Raw genomic sequence first — 5,709 nt, 5'->3', positions numbered from 1 at the left:
TGTGTGCTGGTCCCCCACAGAATATTTACCAAGTTTGTTGTTTCTTAGAGAGTTTTGATGAAAGCCCCTCCAGGAGCACTGTTCCCTTAAACTCTTCCTTTCAAATGCATTTGCAGCTTCACAAGATGGAAACTTCAATGGGTGGGATCTTGCCCTCAAGGCCCCTTTTCTATTGCTACAGTGCTAAGTGAGACCTTTCTGTTCCCCAGGGCCCATTTCTTGAGCAATTGCAACTTCTCTCTCAGTTCCTATATAATCTGGACCTTTAAACTCATGACCCCTTGGCCCACAAATTATTTTTCCTCTTTCTGCTCCATCCATTGCTCCTCTCAATATAAACTAAGAGCCATAAGCAGAAACCATGACACAACCTTAGTGTCGTTCTGTCTAGATAGTTCCTCTTCCAAACAAATCAGCCCTCTCCTGTCCTTAGGATACAGGCACAATGCAAGCCAGAGTCCCTGCCATAGCATATCATGAATTTCCTCAATGGGCCCCTTGTTCCTCTCTGAAACCTCGGGAGCTGGGCTTCTCTTTTAGGCATTTTCTCTCCAAACTGGTCTTTTCTAGCTGAAGTTCCAAGTCATTCCATTTCCAAAGGCCTAAGATCCACAGATCTACCACAGCAACAAGCAACAAGTGCCCCCTTTAGTAGCAATTCTATTACCTTCTGCTTCTCTTGCTTACATAGTTACTCTCTTTCTAAAAAACTTTTGTTTGTTTTGGTTTTTGAAACAAGGTTTCTCTGTGTAGCCCTGGGATATCCTGGAACTTACTTTGTAGACAAGGCTAGCCTTAAACTCAGTGATCCACCTGCCTCTGCCTCCTGAGTTCTGGGATTAAAAGTGTGTACCGCCACCATCTGTTTTCAGACATTCTTTACTGCTCTATATAAGGTCATCATTTCCCCACCTAAAACCTGCCTTAACTGTATCTAAAAGGTATGCCTCACGGCACTTTCAGTATTATTTACTTCAGAATATTTTCTAAAGTTCCTTGTGATTTCTTGTATAAGCCTTGGGATTTTTAGAATTATATTTTGTGTCATGTCAACATTTACAGATCTGAGACTGTTGTGTTTAGTTTTGCAAGGCATAGCTTAACTGTGCTGTGATCAGAGACGCAATTTGCATGAGATCCAGCCTTTGGTTTTGTTCTGACTTCTTTGTGGTTGAACATATGATCAAGAGTTTTCATGTGTTCTTTATGGGCTTGAAAGGGAAATGCACACTACAGTCACTAAAAAACGTGTTCTCTGTGTGTCCATATGGTAGTACTACATGTGCCATATCGTAATCATGTCAGTCAAGTGTCTGTATTGTTACTGGGTTTCCATATTATTGTTCTACACACACACACACACACACACACACACACACACACACACTCACACACACACACATTTATTCCTAAATATATAAATATAATCTGTTCCAACCACATAATGTTACATATATATGTACACACACACACACACACAGACACACACACACACACACAGGTATATATGTGATTTCAGGGCTGAGCATTTGGTATTAGTAACCAATTTGAGGGCTCTTCCCTGGGGAAGACTATTTTTCCCACTTTCAATATTCCCTAGCTTTGTGTAGTTCTTTTTCTATAAACAGGGCTCCATGAGATGTCTCCCTTCCGTGTTAACATGTTTACTGGTGTTGAGCCTCTTCAGGTCTTGCTTAGGCAGCCATATTGTTAAGGTACCACGGGGACTATTTCCCAGTCATTTCTAGGACATAGAATCTCATAGCAGACTTCCTGTTCCCGTGGTTGTTACAGTCTCCACCCTCTTCCTCTCTGATTCCTGAGCCTTGGATACAGGAACCATGTCGCATACGTCAGTGGGGGCTGCTCACCACAAGATCACCTGTTCTCTTCCATTCTGATCCACTGTGGTTTTCTCTTCATGGTCTCTGTCTGTTACAAAGGGGCATTTCTTCTATCTGTGGGCATAAGAGTACATATTTAGGCAACTGAGGGATGGCTCAGCGGTTAAGAGCACTTGAGTGCTCTTTTCAGAGGCCCTGAGTTTAATTCACAGCAAGCACATGGTGGCCCCAAATCATCTATAATGACACCTGATTCCTCCTCTGATGTGTATGAAGACAAAGTACTCATATACCTAAAATCCATGAATAAGTAGATCTTTAAAAAAAGGGCAGTCTCTAACGCTCTGAAACTGTAACTTCAAAGAAAATATACATTTAGAATGTAGTTGGGAACTGTGCTGTTTTAGTTAAGTAACGTGTGTATGTATTCCTCCAAGATCCATGATTTCACTAGCCAAAAATATTTGGCTAAGTTTTCTGGTAACAACCAGTAATTCTTGTGTCCTTAATCCTACTTTGTGACATTAATTAATGCACATCTTTAATTGGATAACGTTTGTATGCTGTACATAAAAATGCCAGTACCAAGCAGGGGAAGTGGACAAAAAATTCCACCATTTATCAAGAAGCTATTTGCAATAGATTCCTTCTGAGAAAAGGAAAATTAGTTTTCTTCAGTGGGGTATCTCTGAGCATGTCTACCACACGCCGGGGCAGTCCCCTGCCCAGGAGCACTTGACCAACACAAAAGGACTCCATGTTTCATGAACTTTATTTATTTGTTTGTTTGTTTGTTTGTTTGTTTGTTTTATTGGGTTTTTGTTCTTTCTTTTGATTTTTAATTCTTTTTTTTTGGTGGTGGTAGTGGTTTTTTGGTTTGTATTTTAGTGTTTCCCTGCGGGGAGACAGTGAAAGAACATGAAGTTGGGTAGATCCTGAGGTAGAGAGGGGAAAGAGGATGATCAAAATAAATTAGGTGAAAAAATTTTAATTAGAAAGCATTTGGATTCTGTGTCCTTTTTATTTTTTAGATTTTTACTTTAACTTACCAGTGTCTTTATGTTTTAGATATGGCTAATGCATAGTCTTGGTTTTTATAAATCGAATGATCATTTTTACTATACTCATTTTAAATACTAGTGTATTTCTAGTTGAATCTATCGTTTTAATTAGAACTTATTTGTCCTACCTGTTATATGCATATTTTTCTCTTTCTTCTTGCCTTCTTTTGGATTGTTTTTCCGGGCTTCCAGATTTTTTTGGTCATTTATTATGTGTAATACAAAACATCCTGTCTCTATTAATGACAGCTGTGCACATTAAAGCATGCAAAGTTAAACTTTAAATATCTTCAGTTAATGGCTATGTCTTTTTGTAAAGTACACAGCCCATAGAACAGTTTAATATTACTTATACCCTACCTCGCATATTCTTTTGCCATCTATTTCGCTGTTTACCACGTGCATGTTACTATTTCAGATGGCCTTCGGACTGAGCCACCCTGTCTCTTTCTACACCGTAAGCCTTTCTCCGGCATTGCTTCTGCTGAAATATATGAGGAGGATTCCATCTGATGAAGGCCAGCTCTGCTCTCTATTTTAACGCATTTAACCTTGTCTGCAGATAATAAAAGTTCTTGTTGGCAATTATTTCCCCTGTATTAAAAATATTGCACTGTCCTCTAGCTTCCCATGATATCTGGAACTCATTCTGATATTATTGCTGTTTCTCTCTGGCTTCTTTTCAAATCTTTTCTTTGTCTTTAAAGTCCTAAACTACACACACACACACACACACACACACACACACACACACACATTTGTGTTGTGTAGATTTCTCTTGGTTTATCATATACAGAGTTCACTCACTTTCTTGAGTCACTATATGGGGTCTCTTTTCCATTGACAGTAAGGGATTTTCACTGTGTCTTAGATATTTCCCTTTCTACTAAAACAGTTTCAAATGACTTAGAACTTCCCATGTCATCTTCTTTTATACTTATAAAGATTTATCTTCTGTGTGTGTATGTATGCACACGTGTGCATGCTCCCTGTCCTGTTGATGTTTCTTAGCCCATTAGATGTACTACTAAATAATGCCATTGTGGTGGTTTGAATAGGTTTGGCCCCCATAGACTCACGTGTTTGAATGCTTGGCCCATAGGAAGTGGTACTATTAGGAATTGTTGTAGTGGACTTGTTGGAGTAGGTTTGGCCTTGTTGGAGAAGTATATTTCTGTGGAGAGGGCTTTGAGGTCTCCTGTGCTCAATCTATGCCCACTGTGGCACACAGTCTCCTTCTGCTGCCTTTAGATCAAGACGTAGAACTCTCAGCTCCTTCTCCAGCACCATGTCTGTCATGCTCCCCACCAAGATGATAATGGACTAAACCTCTGAAACTCTAAGTCAGCCCCAATTAAATATTAGCCTTTATAAGAGTTGCCTTGGTCATGGCGTCTCTTCAGAGCAGTTGAAATCCTAACTAAGACAGATATAAACTACATGGCTTACAAACAACAGAAATATACCCTTCACATTTCTCGAAGCTAGGACACCCAAGAGCAAGGTTTCATTCAACATTTGTTGTCAGCTTCCTCCTGTTTCATAGATGACCAACTTCTCTGTCCCCACATGGGGCAACAAGTGATTTCTCTAAGCTTCCATTGGTAAGGGCGTAGAATCTTCCTCATGTGAGCTCTTTTTTCATAACAAAGTCACTGTCCAAAGTCCCCTTTAAATATTGCTGCTTTGCTCTAGCAATAAATTCTCAACTTATGAATGGGAGTGGCACAAAAGTCAAGGTGTATAGACATAGCTGCTTTTAAGGCAGTGGCACATGTCCAAAATACAGGTAAATATGTCTGTGAATCTTGCTTCCTCTTTGCACATGCCTGTCTTTGTGTGGGCTCATAGCTCTTGACACACTTATAGTTTAGAATAGAAATGTCTTCTTCTGGAGTGGAGAGGGTCCACACGCAGACTGAGATTATGGATAGAGGTACATGGCTGGGATGGAAAGCCCAGCTGTGGCTCCACTGGGCTTTGTTTCTGGGTCTTCTTTTCCCCATGGAAATAATACTCAAATTTTCACATATTTTTCCCTGTGCTATTGTTTGTCTTTCTGTTAAAATTTAGGTAAACTGAAGAAGTAACCAGGTATTTTTATCCACCATCCTATCTGTCTCTTAAAAGGCAATGTCTCTGGGACAGTGTTTGACAAAGAACTTAGCATCTAGGAACATATAACGCAGTCCTGTGGCTCCTGAAAGTCTTAACTCACCTCTGACCCATACAAGGATAATCTTGTCAGGGTTCCAGAGGAAAAAGATGAATCAGCCTCTACGAGGCCAATGCCTTTACTTAAAAAGAAAGGCAAGTTTATCCTTCACTAAATACAAATGCTGATTTTTTTTGTATCAACTATTGTAGTAATTTCCACAATTAATGGTGGCTTAATACAACAGAAATTTATTTTCTGACACTTATAAATGACAGACGTCCCTTTAATTTTTTTTTTTGTATTTTCTTTTTTTTTTTTTTTTTTTTATTATTATTAACTTGAGTATTTCTTATATACATTTGAATGTTATTCCTTTCCGGTTTCCGAAAACATCCCCCCCCCTCCCCTTCCTTATGGGTGTTCCCCTCCCAACCCTCCCCCATTGCTGCCTCTCCCCCAACAGTCTAGTTCACTAGGGGTTCAGTCTTAGCAGGACCCAGGGCTTCCCCTTCCACTGGTGCTCTTACTAGGATATTCATTGCAACCTACGAGGTCAGAGTCCAGGGTCAGTCCATGTATAGTCTTTGGGTAGTGGCTTAGTCCCTGGAAACTCTGGTTGGTTGGCATTGCTGTACATATGGGGTCT

The sequence above is a fragment of the Rattus rattus genome, chromosome 4, assembly GCF_011064425.1.
Source record: "Rattus rattus isolate New Zealand chromosome 4, Rrattus_CSIRO_v1, whole genome shotgun sequence".
NCBI lineage: Eukaryota > Metazoa > Chordata > Mammalia > Rodentia > Muridae > Rattus > Rattus rattus.
Note: the sequence above shows the minus strand (reverse complement) of the source record.